Source organism: Ahaetulla prasina, chromosome 2 (genome assembly GCF_028640845.1).
Source record: "Ahaetulla prasina isolate Xishuangbanna chromosome 2, ASM2864084v1, whole genome shotgun sequence".
NCBI classification, from domain to species: domain Eukaryota; kingdom Metazoa; phylum Chordata; class Lepidosauria; order Squamata; family Colubridae; genus Ahaetulla; species Ahaetulla prasina.
The window spans coordinates 249,080,881-249,094,191 of NC_080540.1; the positions used below are offsets into that span (position 1 = coordinate 249,080,881).

General features: G+C 32.9%; 1 protein-coding gene across 2 annotated transcripts in view; it reads left to right on the plus strand.

Moving 5' to 3' along the window:
- The window catches only part of DTWD2 (DTW domain containing 2), a 97,290-nt gene that overhangs the window by 1,115 nt on the left and 82,864 nt on the right, over positions 1-13,311 (plus strand). The gene's annotated exons all lie outside the window — the stretch shown is intronic.

The window sequence follows — 13,311 nt, forward strand, 5'->3', positions numbered from 1 at the left end:
ATTTATTCATGTAAATGCAGCTAACTCATGCTATCTAGCTATGGAAACATTTGATGGGTGAGAAAGGAGAAATCAGATAATTTATTTCCTTATTTAGTTCATCTGTCCATATGTGTGGCAAGGAATATTGAGCTTTGTGGCACTATTTAGACTCCATAAAAATTCATCTCCCACAATAATTGCTGAAAGCTATACTGTACATCATTCTAAGTAGACTGCAATGTGATTTCTGGTATCAGTAAGCCATTGATTGTTTTAGGAGGTAAACACAGTCATGCTTAAAATCATATGGTGTAGCATAATGTGAGAATGTTATTTTAAGCATGACTGATTTTAAGCATGACTGTATTTACATCTTAAAAGCAAAATCTGCTTTTCTGCAACCTGGTAACTCCACATTTGGAACTGAGTTTATAGTTAACTTTCTTAAAAAGTACCCAAACGGGAAGGTGAGGTTGTGGAGAGAATGTGAGCAGCTATAGGTAACAAGGAGATGCTATTTCCACTATTTACTTACTTGCTCATTTGTGCAATCACATTTTTGCAGGCTGAAAATGGGTCTAAAAAGCCCAGTCTTCTTTATAGCTTACCTGGAGACTGAGAATAAACACAGAGATATTTCCAGCTGCTTTTTTAGTATTACCTCATAAATGTTCACTGTAGAACGAATAATTCAAGTAGGAATCTTATAGAAGCCAATCTGCAAAGAAATAAGTTTCCATGAAGGAAATACCTTGTAAAAGTTTTTACAGTTCATATGTCTGATTAAAGAACTGCCGTTTGCTTTTGAAGAAAGAACTTCCGTTTCATGAAGATAAACATGCATATCTCAAGTTAAAGAATCGTAGCAACCTAGAAATGTGTGTTAGGGTTAGTATAACAATATAATTTAAATGAGGTTAGCTCCTTTGGCTCATATATGGCTCAGAATGTTCTATATACTTAGGCAACTGAATTAATTCAGTCATATTTAAATTAACATGACTTCAGGTACATTGGTGTCCAGAAGGCTGGCATTATGGGACTGATTTTGTTCTGTTTAGGACTTATTGTATGTTATTTTGTGAGATCCAAGCACTTAAGGACCTTTATATGCTATGAGAGATATTTCCTTATCAGTTTTCTCATGAATGACAGAATTTGTAATGTATTGCTTTTTTTAAAAAAAAGTTTGGATATATTCAGAGATGTATCTGCCTTGAAAATTGAATATATTGAATTATACATTGAAAATTGAATATATTGAATTATACATATTGAACTGTATAACATAGAAAAACATCAGAGCAAAAATTTTTATGACATTTTGTATTTTATAAAGTGCTTTATGATAATTTATATCATAAATTGTTCTATAAATTTTGCCAAATTTCAATTCTGTTGGAGTCATGGGTTCTGGATTTTGGACACATTCTGTGAGTTAGGTCATTTGAGGTAACATCATTGAAAACTTTGTGACTTGTACTGCACTGTTTCACCCAGTTAAAGGTTACAGGAATCAGAATGTTAGTGATAGTTAGGTAGATTTATTTATTTATTTATTGTTTATTTATTTATTGTTTATATTTATATACCGCCCTATCTCCCAAAGGACTCAGATGAGTTCTGGCATATGGGATAATATATGAAGTCATATAAATTGCACTTAGACTTACATATCTCTTTACAGCCCTCTCTAAGCAGTTTACAGGGTCAGCATATTGCCCCCAACAATTTGGGTTCTCATTTTATAACAGTGTTTATGTGTTCTGAAAGCTTAGAGGAAAGTGGATTGGTAGATTACATAACTTCTGAGTATGAATATGTGCAAAATGATACATATAAATGGAATCATTAAATGTGACACTTTACATATAAACTTCACACTTCACTTCAGTTTAATCAAAGTGAAAAGCATGCATTATGGAATTATTTCTGTCCACTTGTTTTATTATACCAGTAGTCTTCAATGTATGACCATAATTGAACCCAAAATTTATATTGCTAAGTGAGAAATTTGTTAAGTGAGTTTTGCCCTATGTTAATGACTTTTCTTACCACATTTGTTAAGTGAGTCATTGCGGTTCTTAAATTAGTAACACGGTTGTTAAGTGAATCTTGTTTCCCCATTGACTGTTTGTCAGAATGTCGCAAAACGGGTTCACATGATTACGGGACACTGCAACAATCATAAATGTGAGTCAGTTGCCAAGCTTCTGAATTTTGATCACACGAGCACAGGGATGCTGCAATGGTGGTAAGTCTGAAAAACAGTCCTAAGTCACTTTTTTTCAGTGCTGTTGTACTAAGTGAACTATTGTAAATCAGGACTACCTCAATTTACAGTAATCTATATAATATTTTTCTCTGGTGCTAAAGGAGATTGCTCTTGTATATTTTACAGTGTTAATTGCACAGATTCAAATAACTTTTAATATTCTAACAACAGTTCAGTTCTTATTTGAAACAAATGTGATAATCTTACTTAGCTTGACAGTAGTGCTTCTCCTACAGTAATTATGTTTTCATTTAAGACAAGGTTGCATATTTAACTGCAGTCAATATTATACTGAAAGACATGTAATAGCTATTGTATTTGGTATGCCTTGATGATGCTGTACTGCCATCTAGTGAACAGTTGTATACTTGAACAAAATTTTGTTTTACCGTACCTTTTCTCCCTTTTCCCTATATTGTACATATTACTAAATTTAGTAAATGAATGTTTGGAATATCATAATTCAAGGGTGTTTGCTAAATTCATTTAAATACTGACAGATATTTTATTATAATCCTTTCAGTACTATAAACAACTTTAAATTTGTAGGTGGTGCAAACTAATGAATGCAGGTGCGTATCAAATCAAAATTGCACCTGTCTCTAAGAATGCCTGGGCAAATGTGCTTGTCAACACTTGTCTGATAAAGATCTGTAAGACTATTTCTGAGAATGAGGTTACCATTAAAAATAGAGGAAAGAGGCAGTTATGCACCTTCTGTAGGAAGTCCACAAGGTAACCATGTTTCATTTTAAAATGCTGCAGGACATGGCATTCAAGATGTTACACAGCCAGGGATTGATGTTCCCTTACCTCAATGCTCAGTATTCCATTGCTGCTTTATATTTTTGCAAATGTCAGGGTTTCCTTGCACATACTGATCATTTCACCTTGTTTCTTAGTGGCCCCATTTTTATTCCTTAGTTGAATTTGTTGCTTTTTGTAGGATTTATGTTTAATTTAAGAAAAATGTTACTGAAACTAGGTTATAGTACAGTAATGCAACTACAGTAATACTCAAATGAAAGAAAGCATAAAAGCATAATCTCAGTAAAATAGGGCAAACTCTTGCTGGGGAAAATACTATTTCAAATCACTTAGTCCTAAATCATGTAGGGTTTTAAATATCATAATCATATCTTTGAATTGTATTCATTGTATTAAGTACATATAAATTCAGATTTTATCAACAGAAAGCTAACAACCTTTAAATCATACTATTCGGAAACCACAGTTTTTTATTTGTTCACAGCCTGCTTTTAGGGAACATAGTATACTAAAACAACTAAACAGTCATTCATTTTCCTGCATAATTTAGAGCACCGTAAAGAATTTTAAAGCCTTGAATGATTAAAGATTGCAATATTTTAGAGACTTCCTTTTCTGATATAAAGCTATCCATCTATTGAAATCACCAGAGACTCCCCCAAATAGGACCATAACCTCTGATATACTTTTTGATGGGACTAGAACAATACTTTCTGGAAACTGAGTCAAATAACTAGAATTCCTTTCTAAGGGAAACCCTTCCCATTAAAATAATAGTCCTTTTATTTCAGAAAGACCTTGAGTTTTTACATGTAATATTAAAAAATGTCTTGACGTTACATGTTGCTGTTGTCCTCTTGCTGTTTTATTCTTGATACTCTTAATTCTGTACATTTTTTTTACTATTATGAAGCACTTGGAATTTTGTGGAGGATTGGCAAGAAGTTTTAAATAATGTATAAGCCCAAGGGTTGGCAATTAATAAGAATATTAAGTTGGGGAATCCAGTTCAGCTAGATAAACTGTTTAGATAATATGCACTTTGGTTTTAAGCATATGGATTATTTACAGAATTGACATCAGGTATGGAAAAATGTGCATACGTAGGATAATGTAACTAGACAAATATGGAAATTCATTTACCAGGAAGACAATATGGAATTACAAAAATACATACATTGAAAAAACTCTTCATAGTAACCAAGATCTAATGTTAGAGCATTTATTAGAGCAATGCAGTGCTTTGTGTCCAAAGATAAAAGAGTGCAGGTGGCATGAATGTAACAGCTGATAGCAACTCCTAAAACAAAATGCATCTGTTCCCTAGTTTTTCAATATCTAAGAAATAAAGTGTTTCTTTATGGAGTTTATTTATTTTATTTATTTATTTATTTTGTCACAACAATATATGTTGGTATCATACAAAAAAGATTATATAGTATATGTATATATATATAATATGTAGGTCTTTGGTTATTCGGGTTTTCTCCCGCGTAAAATTGGAAGTGTCTTGGCGACGTTTCGACGAAGTCTCATTCGTCATCTTCAGGCTTCAGCTTCGTGCTTCTGGGAGCAGCCTGAAGATGACGAATGGGACTTCGTCGAAACGTCACCAAGACACTTCCAATTTTACACGGAGAAAACCCAATAACCAAAGACCTACATACAAACACCCGCGAAGACCTCAGAAAACATATATATATATGTAGGTCTTTGGTTATTCGGGTTTTCTCCCGCGTAAAATTTGAAGTGTCTTGGCGACGTTTCGACGAAATCCCATTCGTCATCATCAGGCTAGGTGCTTACAGCTTCCTATTTGTAGGAGAAATGTATGATCGCTGCTGTTTCTTCCTTTTAACTGCTAGTGGAGGTTTGAACTGATTGGTTGGGAGCTTTATATATGTATAAATGTATATATATAGTATATAAAATATATATTGTATTTTATATATTGCTAACTAGTTTTAAATTTACACCCCTGTGTATGTGCTCCAAAACATTTTTTTGCCTTTGAATCAGAACTATTGCATGTTTATCCAATATAGATGTCTGTAATTCTACACCGTGTAGGTTAAAACTGATAGAAAAGGGCCTTTATTCTCTGAGGGGTGGGTGATCTGAAATATACTTGGAGGGCTAACCTACATTTTTCAGACATGATAATTTCTATCATAATCTAGCAGGGAATTCTGAAAGATGCAGTATCAGATAAGGGCATCATGGTGAGTAGGCTGGGTCCAAAATATGTCTCTTAACATGCATTAATTTGTCCTTAATCAAAGCCAAGGCAGATTTACTTTATGAATTATGAATCAGTTATTTCAAAAACTTTCCCTTTTTTCTCTCTAACAATCTCAAAAGTTAAATTTAATAAATTATGTTGGTTCTGATTGGTATGACTGATATGAGTTAAAAATAGCAAGGCTGGCGTGCTTATATCTGAAACACAAAGTATATATCTGAAGCAGAAAGAAAGCATTGGTACAGGAAGTTTACAGGTCATGAACAGAATGAGATGTATGACTTTATATCCTTCTGAGGTATCAAGCTTCATACTTCACTCATTTCATAGCTACTGGGCACAAAGCAATTACATGGAAATCATCACTTTGTGAATTCATCTGAATCCATCTAGTCAGATAGAACTGGCTTTTTGGATTGATACTCTTCTTAGTATATAAATCTCTTTAGACAGTAATTTTCTTGCTTTCTTGAATGCAAATTGAGATGTCTTAACCTACATTTTAAAAAAGACCAAATAAAACAGGTTGCAAAACAGCATTTGGGAAAATGCACTTAATTAAAAGAATGCGTTTTTAGGCCACATACATCAGACACACTTAACTCCTTATTCAGGAATTAACTTTCTTATTAGATAAGTTATAACTGGTGACACTCATCAGATAAATTAGCTTTTTTAAAATTGCAGGATATAAAGGTAGTCCATGGAACTGATCACTTAATGGCCATTCAAAGTTGCAGTGCACCCCCCTCTCTGTTAATCTGCATGTTGATACTTGACATTTAATTTAGAATTTGCAGGAATTATTTGAGACATGCTAGAACTTTAATAAAGCTTTAAAGAGGTTTATTAAGAAATTGCCCATAAATACTCATGACAGGAAGATGCAACCCCTGTCATCTGGGTAAATCCTAATGACAGGAAACTTCATGTTCTGGAACTTGACTCACAAGGAAGCTGGGGAAATATAAATGTAAACTAGGGCTTTGCTCTCCCCCCCCCCTTGGTTAACTTTAATTTTAGAGATTGAATCTCTTGGCCAATCAGCAGTAAAATCTTATGTGATGAAGTAGTGCTGTGACGTTTGTGACATATTGTCCCAAAATAAGCTTCCCAGGCTCCTATAGAGATATCATAAACCATTGAAAACATGTCTGAGGTAAGCTGACCTGACTGGATTAATTCAATCCTGGCTGTTTCCCTTCACCTTACTGAAGAAACTGTCTAATAAGTTCTGGTCAGCAGCCTTCTTTGTGTCCTTCAAGAGAAATTGATACCCTGCCTCTTCCCGTACCTGTCAACAGGTGAATGGTGTTTGAGGAGTTATCTGGATCTTTCAGATCTTAATCTCTCTCTCCCTCCCCCTTTCCCTCTCTATTGGCCATGTCATTACTTTTAATAACAGATTTCTGCAGGCTCTTAGTGACAGTGTTATAATTATGGCAAATTAGTCTACCATAGATAGCCTTTGAGAAATTGAAAAAGTTAAAAATGGTTTCTATCAGAATAAACCTCAGCAATGAAATATATGACATAGTTAACCAGGCTAATGTGGTGGATACTGTTAGCCCATCATATGGAATTTGAAAATATTTGGAACCATCACAAAATAGCTTAACTCAGATGATAGTCATTCAGTGAGCACTGCATTATTACAAGTGTTTTTTCAGTCAACTTCATAACTAATCATAACACTTTGAAGTAAATGGATACTCCATCATACTTTGAAAAAGTATGACCATTTTACAGCCTTCCTGCAGTGTACGTAAGAACAAGATATAAATATAATCCATTCCTTGAAAGACTGCCATGTGTATTAATAACATTTGCCCATAATTTTTGTATCTGCCTCTTTTATACTGATACCTGAAATTCATTATAATTTCCCTAATATTAAAAAAAACCATAGGTTTCAGATGTTTATATAAACTATTCTAAAATTTTATGGCAAATATTATCGGGTAGCCTGGCGGATACTTTTTTGATACAAAAGGTGAGATGAAAATTTAGGTAGGAAATTTTTTTTATAAAATGGAATAATTTTCTTTTAATCACAATCTTCAATCTGTGATTGTAACATTGGATTGATTGTGATATTTTGGTATTTTTATGTTTCAGAAGTTTTATATTTTAATCGCTTAGTGTTTTAGTATCTTAGTATTTTAATGACTTAAATAATTGATTAATTTAGATTTTAAATATTTCAGTATATTTAATTATTAGTAAATTTATTTGTGTAAGGATTTTATCACCTACAGCTATATTATTTAGGCTTGTTCTAATTTTTAGAATTTATTTTGGTACTTAAATAAACTTTTACCTTGTCCCTTGTAATTTTTGTCATGAAACTGAATAAAATTCTGTCAGATACATAATAAATGTTATTGATTGACTGCTAATCAGGATATAAGAAATCAGTATATAATGGAAGATAAAACATTTAGATCCATACCAAAGTGTTAGTTACTCTACACAGCATCATTTAGAAAACTGCCAATTTGACAGCATTGTCAGATGGTACCTGGCCAGTATCTAAAGGAATACATTGCTATATATTACTATGCATATATTACATTACTATATTGGAGTGTCTTTATTATCTGAAAAGGGTGGGGATGCATCACTAAATCATTCATCCCCATTCTTGATTTAGATCATTCTTATAATTCTTTATGCAAATAAATATAATTATATCTAGCTGGCAGTGTATAACTTAAATTCACACCATTAATTCTTTAATCTGTAAAATAAGGCATTGTGGAGATAGATATAAATAAATCAGTAGCAAAATAAAGTATTCCTGCTTCAAAGTTCCAGCAATGCTCAGTGAGCATGAAAGAACATATTAATAATCTCTCCTTGAAGATCAGTAGAAATCAACAGTCCTACAGCATCGTGCCCCTCACATCTTCTAGGGAAAGCATTATTCAAACTTGTTCAAACTACAATATTCAGCTCCCTCAGTGCTTCAAAAATGCTTCATACAATAACAATTGTATATGAGTCCTCTCTGTCAACCTTCTAGCAGTATTCCACAAGATAAAGGAGATGTTTTATAAACCTAGGGAAAATCAGTCAAGCAGGTTAAGCAATTATCTGTGGAAATGTCAGTACCTCTGAAAGGACATTGCAATCAGAAACAGGAGGAGTTAGATTGTACACTACAAAGTCATGTATTTTCACTGAAAGCTCTTCTATGAAAACAGATTGAAGTAGGTAATCAAAATGAATAGCTGAAAGAACTGAATTCACTCAGTAGCTACAACTGGTCTTCTATTGGCTTATTGTGGGAGTGTGGCAGCAATTAAGTTTCAGTCATCATTTTTATGAACAGAAGTCTCTGCTTTTAGACAAATTGTTTTCAGGCATGTTTTTAAGCAAAAAATTTCTAACTTCTTTAGCAGATCTTCTATTTGATCAGTCCATGGAGGGCACAAATAAGCTATTCTTTTTTCTGTCTTTTAGAGATATTCTTTTATTAGCACTGATTTCTGCTCTCTATCATTTGACCTTGGTGGAGAAAACAGCATTAGATATCCTGGTCAAGAGTAAGAGAGATAGAGAGAAAATAAATGCTATTTATAAGAGTAGAATCTAAAACAAACTAAATTTAAAGAAAAGAAAAGGGAAAGAAGGCATAGAAAGTACAAGAAAAAGAAATTAGTATTTTGGGATTATGTGTTTTAGATATTCAAATGATTAGGAAATTTTCCATTAATTGAAAGGACTGCAGTATATTTAATTATTAGTAAATTTATTCGTGTAAGGATTTTATCACCTACAGCTATATTATTTAGGCTTGTTCTAATTTTTAGAATTTATTTTGGTACTTAAATAAACTTTTACCTTGTCCCTTGTAATTTTTGTCATGAAACTGAATAAAATTCTGTCAGATACATAATAAATATTATTGATTGACTGCTAATCAGGATATAAGAAATCAGTATATAATGGAATATAAAACATTTAGATCCATACCAAAGTGTTAGCTACTCTACACAGCATCATTTAGAAAACTGCCAATTTGACAGCATTGTCAGATGGTAACTGGCCAGTATCTAAAGGAATGCATTGCTATATATTACTATGCATATATTACATTACTATATTGGATTGTCTTTATTATCTGAAAAGGGTGGGGATGCATCACTAAATCATTCATCCCCATTCTTGATTTAGATCATTCTTATAATTCTTTATGCAAATAAATATAATTATATCTAGCTGGCAGTGTATAACTTAAATTCACACCATTAATTCTTTAATCTGTAAAATCAGGCATTGTGGAGATAGATATAAATAAATCAGTAGCAAAATAAAGTATTCCTGCTTCAAAGTTCCAGCAATGCTCAGTGAGCATGAAAGAGCATATTAATAATCTCTCCTTGAAGATCAGTAGAAATCAACAGTCCTACAGCATCGTGCCCCTCACATCTTCTAGGGAAAGCATTATTCAAACTTGTTCAAACTACAATATTCAGCTCCCTCAGTGCTTCAAAAATGCTTCATACAATAACAATTGTAGATGAGTCCTCTGTCAACCTTCTAGCAGTATTCCACAAGATAAAGGAGATGTTTTATAAACCTAGGGAAAATCAGTCAAGCAGGTTAAGCAATTATCTGTGGAAATGTCAGTACCTCTGAAAGGACATTGCAATCAGAAACAGGAGGAGTTAGATTGTACACTACAAAGTCATGTATTTTCACTGAAAGCTCTTCTATGAAAACAGATTGAAGTAGGTAATCAAAATGAATAGCTGAAAGAACTGAATTCACTCAGTAGCTACAACTGGTCTTCTATTGGCTTATTGTGGGAGTGTGGCAGCAATTAAGTTTCAGTCATCATCTTTATGAACAGAAGTCTCTGCTTTTAGACAAATTGTTTTCAGGCATGTTTTTAAGCAAAAGATTTCTAACTTCTTTAGCAGATCTTCTATTTGATCAGTCCATGGAGGGCACAAACAAGCTATTCTTTTTTCTGTCTTTTAGAGATATTCTTTTATTAGCACTGATTTCTGCTCTCTATCATTTGACCTTGGTGGAGAAAACAGCATTAGATATCCTGGTCAAGAAGTAAGAGAGATAGAGAGAAAATAAATGCTATTTATAAGAGTAGAATCTAAAACAAACTAAATTTAAAGAAAAGAAAAGGGAAAGAAGGCATAGAAAGTACAAGAAAAAGAAATTAGTATTTTGGGATTATGTGTTTTAGATATTCAAATGATTAGGAAATTTTCCATTAATTGAAAGGACTGCAGTACAGATTCATTGTTCATTTCATAATTTGATGAACAAGAGTTACAGAATAGGGCAGATATAAATTAATTTGTTTTATAATTTACATGTCATCCAGGACTTAGTTTACCTGTTGTGTTAATGATTTATTCAATTATGAGTTAATGAAGAAAATACAATTTGATGGATTCATACAATATATTAATCCAGTGACGATAATTGACAAACCACAATAGTTTGCACACAGCTTTACATCATTAATTGAACAAATTACAACATGGCTTAGCCTAAAATATGAATGCATTCGAAGTGTGTCACTAATTCCAGTGAACTCTGCTTGCCTGACTTCCCAACCTTAACACATACATTTTCCGTTTTGATTTTTCTGTGCTTTCTTCATCACATATGTGATTATTAATATTATATGCAAGGAAAATGTGCAACATTAAGCTGAATAGTATGGTATATATAAAGGAGAAGTTTGCATATTAGAGAATGTGTATTATTTAGAGGGTTTTTTAAATTTTACATTTTCAATCCATAATACGGGTTACAATTGGACAAATAGTTTTGCTTTCACTGAATCTCAGAGTGTAGTTCTTTATTTTTCCTAGACTCAATGGCAATATAAGTTACTTTATACTACTTAAGTGTGACATAAATTTCTTACTTGCGCCGGTGATGTAATTGTCCTATCCTAGGCCCTATTTCATACACTAAAATCCTATGTACATTTTATTCAGGAATAAGTTTCCCTTTCTTCACTGGAACCATTTTCTTGATGTTGCATTTAGAATTGCAACTTGTAATGCAACTTGAAAGAAATATTGAGAAGAAGCTTTGCAAATCAATGTTAATAAAAGTAGATTTTAGATGTCAATGGATTTTTAAGCATGCATAGTAATTAGCCAATTTATGAAGGTTTGTTTGATTATTAAAAACCTAGAGCATTTCTTGTTACCTTCTGTTACTTCAGCTACCTTTTTGAAGAACTTTGCACTCATGCCATTATTTATAGCAGCTTTATTGTGACATGTGGGCATCGTCACTAGCATTTTACACCTGATTTTTGTCCTACTTTGAAGACATTATCAGAGGTTAGTTATTACATGATGCATTGTGATCTTTTCAGGACAATTCACACTATGCCTCAAAGAGTAGCTGCCTCTTTTGGCATTTAAAAAACAATGGAAAACCAAATCTGTTGGCTGATGGGAACAAAAGCCTTTGACCACATTTCTGATAAATCTTCTTAATTAATGTTACTACCCTTCAGATCAACTTTGTCTTCTGTAATTATCTTAACTGCAATCTTGCCTCAAGGCATATATCTTATGTGCAATTGAGAAAAGAGGTGTATTTCCGTATAGGCTGATATTGTAGAATAATGTCAGAATTCATATTAACAATAGAAAATTTTAATTTGAAGGATGACCTAGTTTAGAAAAATGAATCATTAACATTTTGCTTTCCAATATATGAAATATAATAAAATGAAATGCCAGCTTTTCAATTACTGAAAAAATTATAAATGTCCTTAAATAATATACATTTATGAATATTTTTATATTTCTTCTTAGTGTTTTCCTGCAAGTTCAGAGTCCCCAATGGATCTGAGTGTTGATTCATTGGTTGTGACAGGAATTGACCAACCAGTTATTGCTGAATTCTGACATGGTGGGCTGAGGGAGAATGAGTGGCCCAGCAATAGCCAGCTGCCTTTCATGCCTAAACCAGGACTGGAATGCACTGTCTCCTGGCCAAGTGCCTTAACCACTATACTAAACTGGCTCTCTAAAATTAAGCCAGTCTTGATTCCTGGTGACTGCCTGGACAAGTACCTGCAGTTTTCTTGGCAAGATTTGTCATTGCTTTCTAGGACTGAGAAAGAGTGACTGGCCCAAGGCCGCCCAATTAGCTTTGTGCATAGGGCAGGACTAGAACTTTTGTGGTTCCTAGTCTGGTGGCTTACCATTGCACCAAACTGGTTCTTGAGAAAAAAATATAAATGAAGTATATTATTTAATTAAAGTTGAACATAGTAATTTTTCTCAGGATTTGCACTTTGAATTATAAATGCAGAAATAAATTACAGAAAGATTTGTCATCGACTTACAGATCAGGCCCAGTATTCTTTTAGATTATTCTGATGTCATTAAATCTACATATAGACTGGTGTGCCATAATACACGTTTTTCTCATCTAAAAATAACATATTTTTAAAAGTTTTCTTCTTGCATGCAGGAAGAGATATTATGGAACTTCTATTAAGCCTCCCTCATTATATCTTTAGATTGAGATGTGAAAGAAGGCTTGAAGTCTGAAAGGTCCAGTTTCAGATTCTGTGTTGTTTCTAGCTGAAAATAGAAAATGAATTGCTGACTTTGTTCTTCCCTTCCCATAGTGGTTCATATTTAAATTGAGAACCACATAATTTACCTGAGAGTAAGAAATCAACAAAAGGTCAACTGCCTGCTGGATAACTAATGCAATTAGTAATTTGTCACTATGTAGTGATTAGCATCATTGCAACCATATGTTTGTGTTCAATTCTTGAAAATCCTGAAATTATTTAATAGAAATAGATGGAATGCCCCTTAAGTGAGATAACATTCAACACTACTATTGAATAGTAATAGCAATAGCACTTAGATTTATATGCTGCTTCACAGTTCTTTACAGTCTTCTCTAAGTGGTTTACAGAGTCAGCATATTGACCCAACAATCTGGGTCCTCACTTTACCAACTTTGAAAAGATGAAAAGATGAGTCACGCTTGAGCTGGTATGAATAATAGACACACTGGGATT